This window comes from Scardinius erythrophthalmus (genome assembly GCF_964197995.2).
Source record: "Scardinius erythrophthalmus genome assembly, chromosome: 23".
Taxonomy (NCBI): Eukaryota; Metazoa; Chordata; class Actinopteri; order Cypriniformes; family Leuciscidae; genus Scardinius; species Scardinius erythrophthalmus.
Genome location: NC_138243.1, coordinates 23,823,000 through 23,840,855, shown reverse-complemented (window position 1 = coordinate 23,840,855; position 17,856 = coordinate 23,823,000). Strand labels below are relative to the sequence as shown.

The 17,856-nt window shown below is 37.2% G+C and overlaps 1 long non-coding RNA gene across 1 annotated transcript in view; it reads left to right on the top strand.

Annotated features, from left to right (window-relative positions):
* The first annotated feature begins 5,779 nt into the window (after window positions 1–5,779).
* LOC308683247 overlaps window positions 5,780–17,856 on the top strand; it is a 51,859-nt gene continuing 39,782 nt past the window's right edge. The window contains exon 1 of the long non-coding RNA XR_014029236.1: window positions 5,780–6,165. This is a non-coding gene — a long non-coding RNA (uncharacterized lncRNA). The remainder of the gene's footprint in view (window positions 6,166–17,856) is intronic.

Below are 17,856 nucleotides of genomic sequence, written 5' to 3'. Positions count from 1 at the left end.
GAGTATAAACACAGCGAGGCTGTGAAAGTGGACTTGAGTTTTCCTGTCCGGCGTGATGTTTATTGTCCCCGACAGTCTCTGTAGTCCCATTTAGCCACTTGTTAGTGGGATATTATTACTGATGTTTTTTTATGTCATAAAATAAAACTTGAACATAACTTGAGCTTGTGTTAACCAAAGACTTTATTTCAAGCATTTAAAGTAAGCATGAAACGGAAGTTGCGATAGTTTTTTCTTCCCTATTGTGAGGTATTGACATGTGCAATGGCTTCTCGAACAAGAAAAAAATTTAGGACGGGACTTTGACAATTGGATCGTTGCATCGTTGTCATTTGCTATCGCTGCGATGTCATGTGAGTGACAGGTTGCCCCGCCCATACGCCAGTAAACACGTCACCAGAGAAGAGAAGGCCACATTAATTAAAAAGAATAATAATGATGTTCTCAGATAAAGTTTTTATAATAAATATTGCAATATTCCAGAAATAATAAGAATTGTTCATTTTGATTTCATGGGGACTTTAACCAAAGACCCTTTCAAAAATCTCATTGACTTAGGGACAGTGGAATGGGAAGTTCAGCAATGCTAACTCCTTTCTGGGTTTTAGTACTAATTCCTGCAACAATATATTTAATAATTATTTTATTTTTTGTTTATACCCCCAAAAAAAAAAAAAAAAATTTTTAGGGAAACTATATGTATTATTTTAAAATAAGGCCTAAATGTTTTCACTTGGCTCTTGGTCTTCATCTTTAATTTTAATTTAATCAACTCATCTGGCTTTCTCAGCCTGCCGTTTTGCAGCAGAAGTGCCAGTTTCATAAAGTACCCCCATTGTCTTAATTTGCTCCATTGCTGCTAATCTGGTGTTTTGTCATTAAAAATTCTGTTTAGGTAGAATTCTTAAGATTTGCTTAATGATCTCACTCTGAATCAGCATTAAAAAGAGAACCGAACAAATATGGCCGCTCTATTGTCTTTTTTTTTTTTTTTGCTGCGCTAAGTCCCGTGTGATCGGCCGATTGTCGCAGCACGCGGTGTTTTTTTCTGGTACAGTCTGTTTCCTTTGGTATTATTTTATTTCAGACTGTCCAGAATGATCTTGTCTGACAAAATTCAGGACCATGAGTGGATACAGAGCGTAACCGTCTGCTAAAATATCCACGGTCCCTTGAGGCAGCCAGAGGCTGTTCTCTGAGAACCCGACAGAAGAGGACATTCTGTTCAAAGCTATTCATTGGAGATATTTTTTGTTCAAGAGTTTTTTTCCCTTCCTGAACTGAATATCAATCAACGGTCGCCTTTAGTGCGCTAAAGCTTGAGAAAAGAATCACGCCGCCACCAGAGAAAAAATAAAAGCAAATAAGAGCGAGAGCAAGAAAAATGAGGTGATATTGCCAGCCATCGTGTTTAATGATGCTTTCTCCGAACTGCTGGCGTCTGCGTGTCAGAGACCGTGATTTTACCGCAAACACTGCAGCCCAGCGGGGTGCGCGGTTAAAGCGAGACGGGTCGGGACGGGGCAGTCAGATTGAGAGAGTTAGGGGGGCTCGGGGTGGTTTTGGGACCCTCTCAAGGTGCCTCTTCCATGGAAACGCAGCTGGCTCAACAAGATTCCCATCAGTCGACAAATAAGATGCAAGCTGGGCTCTGTCTCCGCACAGGCCACACTGTTACCAGGAGCCGAAAGCCAATCGCGGCAACCCAGTGGCCTCGTTTCGACAAATGGCTCTTTTCTGTGACCAATCACAGGTGAGTAGCATTGTGACATCACACGATAATGAATTAGATTCATCGTAAAGCTTTTCAAAGGCTGATTGGCTCTCCAAATGAGTGATTCTGCCTCGGGAATCAGAGCGGCATCGCTGATGGAAGGCCATCTCTCTTCACTATCTTTGTCCTGGTTACGGGATTGCACGGTTGGGGCCTTTTGATCGGTCCCCATGTTTCCCAGCTCAGCATTTGGTTTTATTGTGCATTAGTGCTGACCCTGACCAATCACTTTCAATCACCATAATTCTCTGATTACAGGAAATATGCCATGAGATGGATGAATAGCTCTTAGGTCATTTCAACCCTGGATGGGTTCCAGAGTTTCACTTACCTCTGACATGCCGTCAATCTCTCTTTTTGTCTCTCTCTCTTTTTCAGATGCATAGATGGCAATCGATTCTTCACCAAATGACACTTGAGACACTCTTTATATTGGCATCGGCCAAGATCTGTGTCCATTTGCCAGTTTAAGTGGTTGTTTCCCCTTGAGTCAATTTCAAGTCTTTCATTCCCCTGACTGAATAATGTGCATTTTCCTGTTTTCGAAAAAAATATTGAGTACTATTTAGAATTGATTTTGTCTAAAATAAGTGTTCATTTCTGCAGCTTTTTGTACGTGTTTTATAAAGCACTACTGAACATCCTAGCTTATAAATATATCTTGGCTTGGATCTTATAAAAAATAATAAACCCAAACCATAAATCTCTACTTGATCTCTACAAAAAAAAAAAATCTGCTGTGACTAAATGTCAATGGAGGTATCATTGTATGGTGTGTATTCAAAGAATCAACAAAACTATAATTTTCAACTTTTTAACATAAAATCAACTTAAAGATAGTTCTTTCTTCATACTAGGTTTGGGTATGAAGGCAAAATCTGATCTGGTAAGATAAGGTGCATGTACATCCAGATTTTTTTTCTCTTTTTTTCTGTTTTTACGTTTGGCTTCAGGGATATGTTTTTAAATGCTTGTCAAGTGCCCGCATGGTATGTCAGTGAGCAAAGCTGTAACTTCTAGTGAGAGCTACATCAGGGTTTTAGATAGTTGCTCTGCAGAATGCAGTGTGAACAACCCATAGTTATATTATTCTGACAAATGCAGCAGAAAGTTGCCCTGGATCTTAATATTTTAAAAAGTGGTTTGAAATGAATGTATCTTGCAGGCTATAGAAGTGGTACTGGAACATATTAGATGTTTATCTAAGTTGGTCTTTAAATATAGTGTATTTAGGCCAATTTTATGTTATTTTTGGTCTTATCTGCAGATTTAAATACAAATGGTTTTGTATATTAAGTAGTTTTGTATTTGTTTGCTGTGGAGTGTCATTTTATCTCACAATTAAAATGTATAGATGCTTCATTCTCAAAGTAATCTAATTTAATTGTTCACATTTCAACTTGTTTAACTGTTTCGAGGTGTTAAAGTGTTAAGTGCTATTTAAATTATTGACTATAAAGTTCCCTTTATTTAAGTTACTCCACATGTTTAAAATGAGTGTCAGTTTGAATGATTTCTCACATATGTTATTTTCTGACTTTTGATGTTTTATTATTATTTTTTGCTGCAGACAATTGAAATGGTGACGTGAGTGAAAAGATCAACAGCCTCGTTAAACATGATTTGAATTCTCCACATTCTCAGCTCGCCTCTCCTCAAGTGACGCAGCCAGAACAGCAGCTGATATCTGGAGTTTAAGAGCTTCTGGAGAAGGTGACTAAAACACTGAACACATTTCCTCATAGTTAACATGAAATGGTGACCCATCTTACTTCTGTAATGTTTCGTATTTTCCAGTGAAACTTGAAACTAGAATGTTTGCGCAGAACTTTTATCCATTGTAAAATTGATGGGATTGTGAAAAGCTATGTGGCTCTGTTCAGAACAGAATGCTAGCATACTGAATACTGCACACTATATACTACATGCTGCCTACTAGGGCGGGGCGATATGGGCAAAAAAAAATATCACGATAATTTTTTTTATATCAGTCGATATCGATAATTATCACGATAAAAGTCAAATCTTTATTTCTTTCAAGTTTAAAGGCAGAATTTTGCTTCTAAGTGAAAGTTGTAGAAACCAGAGCGTTAATTGTGGTTTTAAACTACTCTTTATTGTCAGAACATATCAGGACCAACACTTGCCAAACTGGTGAACATTTCACAAATCTGAGGTAGAGCATTCAAACATTTGTCATTTTTCCTTAACAAAATAAATATCTTTATTGGACAATTAATTTCTTAGTTTCTGCATAAGCTAATTTTTATTTGGTAAAATGTAATATTCTGACTGTTTGAGTTTTAATAAACTTAACCATTGGTCATCCAGTATCATGCATTTAGATCATGATAACCTCACTATCATGGCAAAATGTAACTTTATGGTTTCTATGGTATTTGTATGAAAAACAGTAGCCTAAATACATTATTAAATACTGTAATTATATTCCATCAGTCCTTTAATACATCGTCTACATTAATAATAATACAATTCAATATGTATATCCCACATTTCATGGTGCAGTTAATATGACTAGGCTAACATCACAGTAAATCCATGGTAAATGATGGGAATTTGTAGACGGAAAAGCCTTTTGCGCACAGTGTTTCTCCTGTTTGTCAGCGCTGTGTCATCTGCCTTTAAACTGGTTTAAATCACTGAGACAATGTGTTCTTCGCTGAATTCAAGCGCTTCTCACTGGATTTCGTGACCGAGACCGATCAGAGTAAACGCATCTCCTCTAGTGAGCTCGCGCTGCGCTGCCGTTTGGACTTTGAGCCGAGCGGATAAAAGGTCCGTGTGGCGCGTGGTTCAAATGAGTTTCGTTCCGCTTTTGGCGCATAAACATTATCGAACATTTATCGAACTCTTGATATCGTTTTATCGAGAAAAAATATATCGCGATAATTATCGTTATCGTTTTATCACCCAGCCCTACTATTTTTTTTAAATAGTAAATGAAACATTAAACATTATTCCTCTATACATTTTTCAAACAGTGATACAGTAAAATGTAATCGTGTGACCTCATCAAGTTGCTGTAGAGTGTTCCTGTTGCTCAAACAGTAGAGTATGGTGCTAGCGACATCAAGGTCATGGGTTTGATACCCAGAATTTGCATGAACTGTTGAAATGCACACCTTGAATGCAATGCGAGTCGGTTTGGATAAAAACGTCTGCTGAATGCAAATGTAAATTGCATGTTTGTTTTCGGCATGCGGCAAGTTATCATTTTGCAAATAAAAATGGTCATTCTGCATTTTTAATCCAATTTAGTGTACGTTTTGGCCGTCTGTTAATAAAATAATGCCAAGAATGAGTTTAAAATCACAGCTGATATTACTTGGAGTTCATCTGTCACATTGGAAATGAAAGTCGTTGCTGTCAAGTGCACAATGTTCCGTGTTGTAAACTGCTCATTTTCGCAAACGTGGTAAGTGATAGTGGGAGTAGTATGTTAATATGGTATTCTGACGGGTAGTTAAAGCGGTGGAGTACAAAAACAAGTGGGCTTGATGATGTCAGGTGAAAAGAAAAGTCATTTCAGAGGCGGAGCAAGTTGATTTTGATAGTTTAGATGACCAATTTTCTCAAAAAGGGTTAGGGTTTTTTCAAGAAGAGTAAAGAAAATGAACATATTCTCAAATGTTTCAGGAAGGTTAATATATATAATAATTAATAGTTTAAAAATGGCAAATGAATGTCTGTCTCTCTTCTCTGCTTTCAGCAGTGCTGTACTTACTCTAGACACACGTCTGTTTAGTGGTTATGTCTGCTTAAACACACACACACACACAGGCTCTCTTACACACACTTGCCGTGTCTGACCCCCAGGTCACGCTGAAGTGACTTTGTGCCCTGTTTGTAACTGGGCCTCTTTGAAAGTGGGCCTCGCATTCCTGCTCCCTCGGACGGGGGATGTCCTGCTTATTACCAGCGAGTAGGAAGTTTCTGCCGTTAGGGATTATGTGCCGTTTCCTCGCCCAGAATCTTTCAGCTTGTCCCCTCCCACTCTTGAAAAAGCAAGCGAGTCCACAAACTAGAAAACGGTGTGAACTAAATACCTGCCTCTCTGACCACCAGCCTTTCAGCCCCGCTCATCTGCGCTTGTGCGATTGCTGGGAGGAGGCATCCGCGTTCCGTCCGCTTTTGTGTGGTTGTACAGAACTGCTGCGGTTGGGAGGAGGAGGAGGTGGAGGGGAACAGCTGCTCCCCACACAGAAGCCGGTTTCCTAGCCTGACAGGCAGCGAGAGGCAGCCAGCGCCGGGGCTGTTTTCCCGGGGGCCCTCGGGTTGGTTCGACAGTCTCCGGTGCTCCGGCTAGGAGGGAGATTTTTATGGCGGCGGCGAAACACGAAATGGACCAGAACAAGTAGGATTCTTTCCTTGTGAGTACTATGCTGGGTTTTTTTTTTTTTTTTCTTTTTTTTTTTTGCTAAAGTTGCATGGACACAAAGGATCGTACAGTCCTTGATGTTCTTTTTTGTGCTGTTTTGTTTGGCTTCTCTTTGCCTCTCTGAACCGTCAAGAACTCAGTTTCCTGTGAGAAACAACTCGGGCAGTTTATCACTCGCATTGAGCTGCAGGTTTTCGTGAAAAGGGAGCTTTGTGCTTTTGAATTGCAGCTGGGCTAAAGGGTCACGGCCGGAGGCATTGGTGCTGTGTGTGTACGTACATACCAAATACGGACTACGATCTGATAAAGACCCGTTTATGAATGTTTGTAAATCCTCTAGTATTGCTTATGGAAGTTATGGGACTCGACGGCATGCTTTGAACTTGGCAGAGAGTGAGAAACTTTGCGTAAACTGTTGGAAGGACTGTACGGAGAGCCGCTCGCACTGTTACATACTTATGGCTGCCGGGTTTTGAATCTGTGATGCTCTCACACAGTATTTAAGGACTGAATCTCTGACAGAAGATTCATTTTTTGACAGAATATTTTTCAGGGAGTGCATAAATAGTAAAGAAATTAATATATATATATATATATATATATATATATATAATATATAGAGGCCCTTTTGTTTACCTTTCTAAGCAGCGATTTCATTAACATAGGCTAAATTAATGGACAATATTTGGCTGAAATGGGCAATTCAAGCTACATTTTTTTACTTGCTTGGTAATTTATTCAGGAACTTTGGCAATAGATCAAATGTTCTTTATGTTGTAATATACAATACATATTTGTACTAATGAATGTCTGCATTATTATTTGAGGTATTTCTCAGTGTACTGTAATTTTAGTCCAAAAAAAATTCTGTCAAAAGGTTCTTTTGTTTTGGTTCTTATCAATCTGAAACCTGGTAGTTACATGTATTCACATTATTTAGTTTTTTATACAACCTGTCTGTCTGATGCTGTGGCACCTGTTCTTCCAAAGCCGGAGTCTTGGAAAATGTCTTTTTCTTTAAGAAAAGCCTCTGTTCACCTTTTTCTGTTGCCCACTTAGACGACCTTGTGTCACAGGAATGAGATGTTTGGACAGGCATTATCGTACGGCTTTCTCTTCTAGAGTGCTGTTTCAAAGCACGGCCAGAGGCATGGAAAAGAGGGAATGCACAAAAAGGAAAAAGCAGGAGGACAAAATGGCAAAGGAGTCGAGTAGTTTTAGCTTAGCATGGGTTGTGTTGCTGCTTACGGTTTGCAGGCCATTTGTGTGTGTGTGTGTGTAAGGTGGGATACTGCAGTTTAGTTGTCAACTTAGCACAGAGAGAGAGCGAGGGGCCACCACTGAATCTAGTTCTCTATTTTAGGTATGTAGGTCACTATCCTCTGAAGTAACAGATCTGCACACCTTCTTAATGAGGCCTTCTGAAGTCTTTGTGGCAGATGGTTTATTTTTGGCTCTTTGCTGTTCTATATTAAAGTTTCTTCAGGGCACATCAAGTTGATGGCCTGGCTTTTAAAAAACAGATATCTCGTCTCTGATCTCCTCTCCTCTCCAGTCCTCAGTTTAGACAAATGTTCCATCTAATTTTAGGTTTATAACAGAGAAAAACCTATTTCTATTGGGCCTAACTTTTTTTTCTCTCTAGGCTTCTCTCTCTCTCTCTCTCTCTCTCTCTCTCTCTCTTTCTCGTTCTATATTGCATTAGTTACCATATTTTCATATATAGCCTAGTTACCACATTATTTTTTTAGCAATATTTTAGGTTAAATTTAAAAGAATGAAGTATAGAAAGTCTCATTTAATATGACATAATTAAAGCTCCATGCAAAATAATTCTGAAAATGTTGGAATATCTAGCAAGGAAATCTCAGTTTTCCCCAAAGTAGTATTTAATGTCAGCTTCCTTTATATCTATATATATAGTTGCATATAGGCAGGATGACAGCTATTTGATATTTGGAAGAGCCGTTACAGTATTTAGTGGCATTATTGCTTTTTGTTTTGTTTTTTCTGCTAAAAGATGACTTTTGACTGAAAAAAAGTGCATGACCTCTGTGGGCTTCCGTATGTTTGGAAACAGTCACTACTTTTGCAGTTTTATACTGTACCACTATGAACTTGAACTCTTCTTTCTGTACTTTAAAGTATTGCGGTCCTTGTCTCATAACAAGATTTGTTATGACTTTAATTTAATTCTTAAACTGGACTGTAGAAACAATGTCCATTTGTTTAGCTTTTGTTTTTAGTCTTTTGTCCACACGTTTTTTTCTGGTCTACGCTGGTTAGAAAGAACATTGATTCAGCCCTTAATGAGCAGTGCTGCTCTTAACTTAGTGATTTTGACAGGGAGGAAAGGAACACTGTTATTTTGTGTGTGTGTGTGTGTGTGTGTGTGTGTGTGTGTGTGTGTGTGTGTGTGTGTTCCAATCGCTCTGCTGCGGTTCTAACGGACTAAAAGGTGGATGCGTACTTGCTCTCGGTTGACAGGCAGAACGCTGAGTGCCGAATGTGTTTAACTGCCTCGCAGGCTATAAATTTGTCACACTGTCATTTTCCGGGAGTATAGTGAAAACCGCAGTTTGCCACAGAGCTTTATGGGCTGTGAGTTTCCAGGTGCTATGTGGTCAGACAGTTCTGGTGATCAGGATTCGGGCCTGAAACTTGTTTTTTCTAGGTATTAGGTTTCCTCAGAAGCTCTTGTTATAAAGATCATAACTAGATGGGTCTGGATTGTGTAGTTGAAAAACTTTTTGGACAACTTGTGGATAGAAACTGTCCTCAGATTAACTTTCTGCTTATTATTTTTTTCAAATAGTTTTTTAGTTTTTTTTTTTTTTTTTTTTTTTTTCAAAAAAAATTCTATAATGTGTGGATTATTGTCTTATTCAAATGAGTAATCATTTTATTTTAATTAAATAAAAAAACATATATTATCTATTCAAGCATCCATTTATTATGTATTTAATAGGATTAGATAATATTCATTATTTATTTATAACAGTTTTGTTATGTTTTAATATTATGATGTGTAAATTAATTTTATAATGATACATTTTTATCCAGCATTTTTTGGTTTAACTTAAAAATAATTCTTTATTTATGTTTTCAAGATTTCAAGTGTTACAGACATTGTGTTTAAAACATAAATCTTTCTCTCATTCCTTCAGGCTTTAGTTCATTAGTTTAGCCGGATTCTGACACTCCACAAATTATTAGTTTGACTACAGTATCGAGAAATGGCACTAAGAAGCTCTCTCTCTCTCTCTCTCTCTCTCTCTCTCTCTCTCTCTCTCTCTCTCTCTCTCTCTCTCTCTCTCTCTCTCTCTCTCTCTCTCACACACACACACACACACACACACACACACACACACACTCTCTCTCTCTCTCTCTCTCTCTCTCTCTCTCTCTCTCTCTCTCTCTCTCACACACACACACACTCTCTCACTGTCTCTCACTCTCTCTCACACACACACACACACACACACACACATAATTTGTGTCCTGGAGAGCCATAAAAGAGATGATGTCATGTCTGAACTGGAGACTGTGTGTGTTTGCACTGATCCGTTTCTCATTCAGAACCATTGAATGGGCCAGATCGCTCTGAAAGAGGACCAAAAAAAGCCCTGAAATCCCCAGCAGACAGCCTGAAAGTTCCCTATTCTAGTCAAATTGAATTTAACTCAATCTTCTATAAAAAATGCAGACCAGGTTTTTTCTACATTTAAAGGTTTATATACCTTGTCCAGGAGGATTTATGATGATTTTAAGACTGAACAATAAGAAGAATTAAAAAGAAAAATGTCTGAAAAATGTCAGAATCCTTCAAAAAGCTTTTTGGAAGTGTTTTTTTCTCTTCTTCTTCTTCTTCTTCTTCTTCCTCTCTCTCTCTCTCTCTCTCTCTCTCTCTCTCTCTCTCTCTCTCTCTCTCTCTCTCTCTCTATTCAGCTTTCTTTTTGACAGGTAACTTGTTTCAACATTGAAAGGCAATATTTTACTTTAGTATGCTAAATAGAAAACTTTTATAATAAAGATATTTGATTGTATTTCTATTCTTTTTTACTATTCGTTTCTGTTTCAGGGAGATATTTCCCAAAAAATGCAGGTTTGACAATAGGACAAATCCATTGTGAAAAGCAGTGGAGGGCTACTATGTCTGTGTTAAATTTCACATGCATTTTTATCTGTTTCCACATATTCTGCAAAGACAAACTGTTTGTGCAGGTGTGATGGTTGTTATTTGAACCTTTTACTGATTTTGTTAGTGACCTTTCAGAGCGTGTGCATGTTTTACAGAACAAAAGAAACATTTGTGTTTTGTTAATGTTCACTACAGTCCCCTTAGTTCATGTGGCATCACTTCCTACTCACTGGCAGCTGCATGGTGACAGGGCTCTAGAGGTGAAATGCATCTCCTTGCTTTTACGGCTGCCTTGTTTCGTCCTTGTTTACTTGTTAAATGTCCAGCAGTCTTCCATTCTTGCCTTTCTGATGTCCTAAAGGGACGGGGTGGGACTGCATTCAGAGCTACTCTTCATCAAGGGCTTTTGACTGCTGTCTGAAGAGAGGGGACTATTTCAGGCACAAAAGGCAAACACACATATTTAGTGTGAGACAAAGGCTGTCCTGGGCAGCTCAGTGAGGGGTTAAACTCTCCTTTTGTTTGCATGCAATTAGAAGATCACTAGTTTGTCTTGTCGTGTCATCAAGACTAGATTGATGCTCAAAAAACCTGCCAAGAATGTGTTTGGGACATAATTCTCCACAAAATTAAAAATACAGTTAGAAGAAATGAATTTATGTATATTTAAGTAAAATTTTAGAAATTATGTTTTTTGACATTATTTTCACAAAGGGTTAAGCGCATTTTACCCCCTTTTACTGTAAGGAGAAAAAAATTTATCATGATAATAATCTTATGTGAAAACTATAATGCCATCATTAAATTGCAAAATATTTATGGATCATGGTAGTTTTTGTTGTACTGCTCAATATATATATATATATATTTTTTTTTTAAATAGCTCCATGAAATTAATTTTTGCAAGAAATTAAAAAATTACTATAATTAGAACCAGTATAATTGGAATTAAAAAAAGATGTATAATGCCTGGAAGCATTACAATAATTGGAATGTACAGTAGCTGTAAAATTTGCCTATTTGACATTAATTTTAATGTCACAAAACAAAATATGATTTATTATCCAAATACAAAGCTGCTGTAGGTTTCAGAAGCAATCAGTCTCCTACATTTATTTATTTATCAAAACTTTTTTTTTTTACCTGTGTTTATGAATGTTTGAGTGGTTTTCTTTCTCTCTGTTATTGTACAACTATATTGTGTTATGTTTTTAGTTCTTGGACTGTCTTTCTTTTTGACCTTTTCTAGCTACAAAACCGACTTCTGCTGAGTTTTATGAAAATGAGCATAATAAGCATAAAATTATTTAACATTTTTCAAATGTCAAGTATATTTTTGATTTGCATTTTTGAGGGGAAAAAGAGAATTCCTCAAAATACAAAAGGATCCTCACGTTCTAGGGCAGACACAGGGACGTATGCATTGCCAAAGTGTGTGACGTGTGTGTGTGTGTGTGTGTGTGTGTGTGTGTGTGTGTGTGTGTGTGTGTGTGTGTGTGTGTGTGTATGTGTTGGACTAAAGCGCCCTTGAGAGGCAGGTTTAGAGGCAATAAAGGGAGATCTGGGAAGTGGAAACTCAATAGCGGCAGGGGCTTGTGTTGCTATTATGCTCATGAAGACTCCAGCATCTGTAGACAGCAGCCTGTGAAGTAATGAGTCGTCTAGGTTTATATTGACCGGTCTGGTGCGGTGGCCATGGGGACGATTACATTTGCTATTGAGAGTGAAAGGATTACACATCTAAAATAATTGAAATGCAGGGAATGAATAGATGGAGGTTGAAAATGAGGCCATCGCTCTGCTAACCAAGCTCTCTCCTTCTCTCTTTCGGATTTTTTTCACCCTGACGTCTCAAGATTCAAGAACTGGACAGTGGAGATTAGCTATAGCCCCCCCCCCCCCCCCCCCACACACACACACACACACACAATTTATAAAGTGCAGGTGTTTTACCAAAAAAGGCACGACTTAACTGGCTTATTGACACAATTTCAATTAGTTAAATGTTTATATTCTATTTTAATAAATAGCAAGTTAATTATGTTACTTAGCATTAACATTAATTGAGCAATGCATTTGTTACAGTATTTATTCATCTTAACATTAGTTAATAAAAAACAACTTATTGTTTGTTCATGTTAGTTCACAGTGCATTAACTAATGTTAACAAATACGACTTTTGATTTTAAGTAATGTATTAGCAAATGTTGAAATGAACATTAACTAAGATTAATAAATGCTGTAGTCTTATTACATGGTAATTAATGTAGTTAACTAATGTTAACAACTGAAAACTTATTGTAAAGTGTTACCAAATGTTTTAATTATTTGACAATGGAGGTTAAATTTGTCTACATTGCAAGACATGTCTGTGATTTGGTTGCAATGCTCAACTGCTGCAAAACATGTTACAAATGGAATATTTTTATGTAACAGGACATAAACGGATATAATTGTTACTTTTCATGACAGTTCATTGTGCCATCTGTAATCTTAATCTTAATTATTTAGTTTTATTAATTGTGCAGCCCTAAAGGTCCTTTTATTCATTTTAAATGACAATGATCCGGCGAATGTGCCAATTGAACATTTTCTCTCTAATGATTCTCTGGCTTTATATTTGAAGCTCAACTGAACAGAATTTGATTCCTCTACAGATGAAAAACCTCTCCACTAGGACGATACACTAAGGCTTTCTCTGTGAGTGGGAACCCGATCTGGGCCGGGACCGGTCTTCAGGGAGTGGGGTTGGGTCTCTGTTTACAGCCTCTGTGATTGGTTTCACTAACGGCCGGCCGGAGAGACAAACATATGCGTGCGCTCGTGAGACGGAAAGCTCTTGAGGGGTCCGACGGAGCAGAGGGCGAGCGTAACACAGCTGAGGGATTCAGAAGTATGAACCAGAGCCGTCTGCCAGCAGCCGAGCGCGGTGAACTCTGTGCCCTGGTGTTGTGGGGTGGGGGGGATGCGTTGGTCCAAATCCCCAGACCACGCTGTAATAAGATCAGACCTTAATGGTGGTCAGGGTATATTTGAGCTCGGGTCCATATTGGCTCTGTCTGGAGTGTCAGTTGCATAAGTCTGGGCTTTTGGAAAGCAGAGGTTTGAGTCATGTTGTTATTTTGTGTAATCTCAGGCCTCTTTTCTGTTGGAATGGCATCTTTGGTTCAATCCACAAATGTTATTAATGTCCCTAGACCACAGAGCTGCCTTTGGGAACTTTTACTATGATTCAATTAGACATGTTTTTTGTTTCGGAAATCTTGATTGTATCTCGCGCTGGTAATTACTTTGGTCTGCTGGTTACATTCTGCATTATGATTTAAATGGAATAATTCTAAACATTCTGAACAGAATTATTCCACTGTTGTTTGTTACATGCTTAAAGTTCTAAAAAAGAAAACTGAATAGTTTTATTTGGTGTCATTGTTAAATTCTTAATTCTGTTTGTTTGACATCTATTGCAAGGTTGTAGATTTTTCTCCCCCCTTTTTAATGTAGTTCCAGATTTGTTAAATATGTTAAAGTTGCATATCACTTCACCCTTTATTTTCTCCAAACTGTTAGTATTAATTAAAAATACCACAAAAAGATGCAAATCTGGTAAATTTTCTTAATTTCTTGTAATATCTAATTTAATAAGCATAACAATTTTAGCAGCTGAGCAAAAACTGAATGGGATGACTATTGTAGTATTTAATAATAGTTAAAGTCAGTTATTCCTTACCACACACACACACACACACACACACACACACACACACACACACACACACACACACACACACAGTTCAGGTAAATCAGGTCACTTTTGATCTCAATTTCAAAAAGTGTCTGAATTTACCTAAATTCTTCCTCTGTATAGCCTAAATTAAATATTTTTTCTTATCGTTGTATAGAGTAATAAATATGTATCGTTGCACTTTTATTGAGGTAATCAAAAAAATTATTGGAGGCAAAGAGAATGTTTGGTTAAAAGAGTTAATAAATATGCTTATACTATCACTGTATGAAAGATACTGAAATATTTATATGAATTTGTCACAGATTTATAAAATAGAACTGTTAATCAGAACTTAAAACTAAATCAAAACACAGAACACATAAAAGAGCTACACATATAAATGTGGAGATATCTTAAAATTGTTAAATTGTCATATTGTTTTATATAAAATGTATCATTTCTAAATGTTTGAATAAGAATGAGATGGCAGTATTTGTAGAAGTATTTTTAAAGGTATCCGTTTAAACACTAATTTCTTGCTATCGTTGCTTGATCCTCACTGTAATGGCATTCAGGCAGCTTGTCATCGCATCCCGTCTCTTTCCTCGCAGTATCCTGCTCCATTCTGTGACCTCAACTCCATGGGTCCACCTTAAAGAGCAGAGGCTGTGTCTGTTTTTTGTTTTTTTTATCTCTACATCCCTGTGTTTCCGGGTCTATGAGCGTAGACATGGCGTCACAGGAAATGAGGTGTGTTTCGTGTATGCCGGACGAGCCCACCAGATCTGTGATGGTACAGCCTGGGCGGAATAATAATCGTGTTTGTGTGTGTGTGTGTGTGTGTGTGTGTGTGTGTGTGTGTGTGTGTGTGTGTGTGTGTGTGTGTGTGTGTGTGTGTGTGTGTGTGTGTGTGTGTGTGTGTGTGTGTGTGTGTGTGTGTGTGTGTGTGTGTTTGCACATGCGTGTGATCATGTGTGCACACGTGTGTGTGCATGTGTGTATGGGTTGACAAGCTGCTCTGCTTGACATTGGGGTTGACCCGTGTGTGGCTGGCTTACATATGGCGGAGGTGTTTAAGAGAGTGGGGGTTCTGGGGGTCTATTCTATATGAAGAGACAAGGCAAAGGTTTTTTTTTTTCACTCTCGGTCCCTCTGTTGACTTCCACTCTGACAGGATCTTGCACTTTCAGGCGCTGATGTTATGAAGCATTCAGATGTTAATGAGGGCTGAGAGGGGGGGGGGGGGGATTCTCACATAAACTTGATTTGTCCATGAATAGCAGCTTGTGTTTGTCCTGACCTCTTCACTGCCCGGAGACACCAACTACCCCGGCCCGTTCAGATTCCCGGGACACACACACACACACATTCTCTCTTTCTCTCCTTCACACACATACAGCTCAGCATTGTCTAAGAAACCACAATTGTTGTCTCTTAATATATTGTTTGTTTCACTTTTTCATGTTTTGTGGGATCTGATCAGGGTTTTTTTCCTCTGACTTCACTCCTTTTTTTGTCTTAATTAATTGGATGCTTGTTTTGAACTGATCCCTTATGCTGACTGACAGTGGTAATTTAAAATAAAATAATAAAAGATTTTATACTATATACTTTTTATTTAAATTATACTTTATAAAATAATATTTTTTTAATTATATAATTTTATCGACTGATTGATAGTGGGACTATTATAAAATAAAAAATGTGTATGATCAGTTTTTAAATTAATTGAATGAATAAATAATGTATTTTATATAAAAAAAAATATTTTAGAAATCATTTCATTTTATATTTTACAATAAAAGTTGTAAAATAAAAAACATTGTAAAACAAAATGATTAATAAATAAAATAAAATACATTGTAAAACAAAATGATTAATAAATAAAATAAAATACATTGTAAAACAAAATGATTAATAAATAGCAATAAATAAATTTGTAACAAATAAAATAGTAGCATATGTAAATGATGTTTTGGGGGTCACTTTTCAGTCATTGTGTTCAATTGTTATAATATTCTGTTTATTTATCAGTTCCAAACACATCTGGTACAGAAGAAACAAATCTAATTTCATTGGCCGTTTCTCCTGTTTCTGAACACAAAAAGTGTTCTAGATAAATGTCCCTCAGGCTATTGTGAACAACATTTGTCCTGGTTAAAATCTTCCCCTGATTGGCTCTGGTCTGCTACATCACATTGCACTTCCTGATTATGTGTTAATCAGAGATACCCCACACACACACACACACACACACACACACACACACACACACACACACACACACACACACACACACAATTCGTAGAAGGTTTTTCCCTTCTAATGGTTCTCATTATCACTATTAGTTGCTTCCTGACTGTTAAACTTGTGAAGTTTAGTGCCTCAGTTCTCTTTAGAAGCTTTTGTGCATTTCTTACATTTTTAAATCATCTGAATTTATTTTACTATCTTTTATATTTTTTTATCTCAACCAACAGTACTGATGATTAGAAGACACATTTTTTTCAAAACCCATTTAGTAAAACCCACTTTCTTTTAACATTAACCTTAATATTTTTTTAGCAAAATAACAATACTGATATACAGTATTGTATGATGTAAGATTTAAGGTGTTATAATTTGTGTTCAATAATTTATTATACGTCACTTTTAATTTCAACCACTGAACTCGTTGGGCTTGAAAAATATTGGTTAAGAAGCATTTGAAATGTTTTTGTGGTTTTGTTTTGAAGTATGTCCTTTCTCAGCGATGAACAGACTGCTTATTGTTTCTCTTGGCGTTGCCAAAGGCCGAACCAGATATGGATCTGTAGGTCAGGACTGCAGGTGACCCCAAACACCTAGCTCGTTTTTCCCTGGCTGTAGAGATGCATCTGAGCATTCTGCAGTTATATTCTGACACACCCCATACATAGACAGTGAAGTGAAACCACTGGAATTTCCCTTCATATGACATCATATGTGTCATTTGGCAGAGGATATCTGGGTTGTGTCAGTGTGATATTTGAGTTAAAAAAAACATTGGTAACACTTAATAAGGTTTCATTTATTAACATGAACTAAGAATGAACAATGCTTCTAAAGCATTTACTACTAACACTAAGAAAGATTAATAAATGCTACATAAATATATATTGCTCATTGTTAGTTAATTAACTAATTTTAACAAATGAAATCTTATTGTAAAGTGTTGCCAAAAAAATAAATGAGTCAGAAAAGCAGATGTCATTAACATCAGCAGATACTCATGTTCAAAGCTGTGTGTGTGTGTGTGTGTGTGTGTGTGTGTGTGTTTCTCAAGGGAAAGACCAGTGCTGGAGCGTTACTTCGTTCTTAAAATGTGTGTGTTTAGACACTCCATGATCTTGAGCATCCCGCCGTCTTGCAGACGAGCATTTACTGGTCTGCACATAATTAAAAGCTCTTTGTGATAGCCGTAATGATAGAGCCGCTCTTTTGTTCCTGTTGAGCTGATCTGAGAATGTTGGGGCTTTATCATCTCAGCTTGCATTTTTTCTGTCAGGGCAATTGAAGAATCTCATATAGGCTATGTGTTTTTTTTTTGTTTTTTTTTGCACGTCATTTGCAATAAATCTTTTAATTAGAAAATGCTTCATGGTTAAAACACTTGTGAAACCTGACAGCAGTAATGGGCAATAAAGCTGTTAATTAGCTATTGTGTTCCGTTAAGTTAACAATAGGGTCATTTTACAATGCATTAAAGAACAATGAGTCTGCCGCGGCAGCGTCTGAAAGCAGGTGAGTGTGTGTTTGACCTGTAGGGGGTGGGAGGGGTTCCAAATGTCTTTTATAAA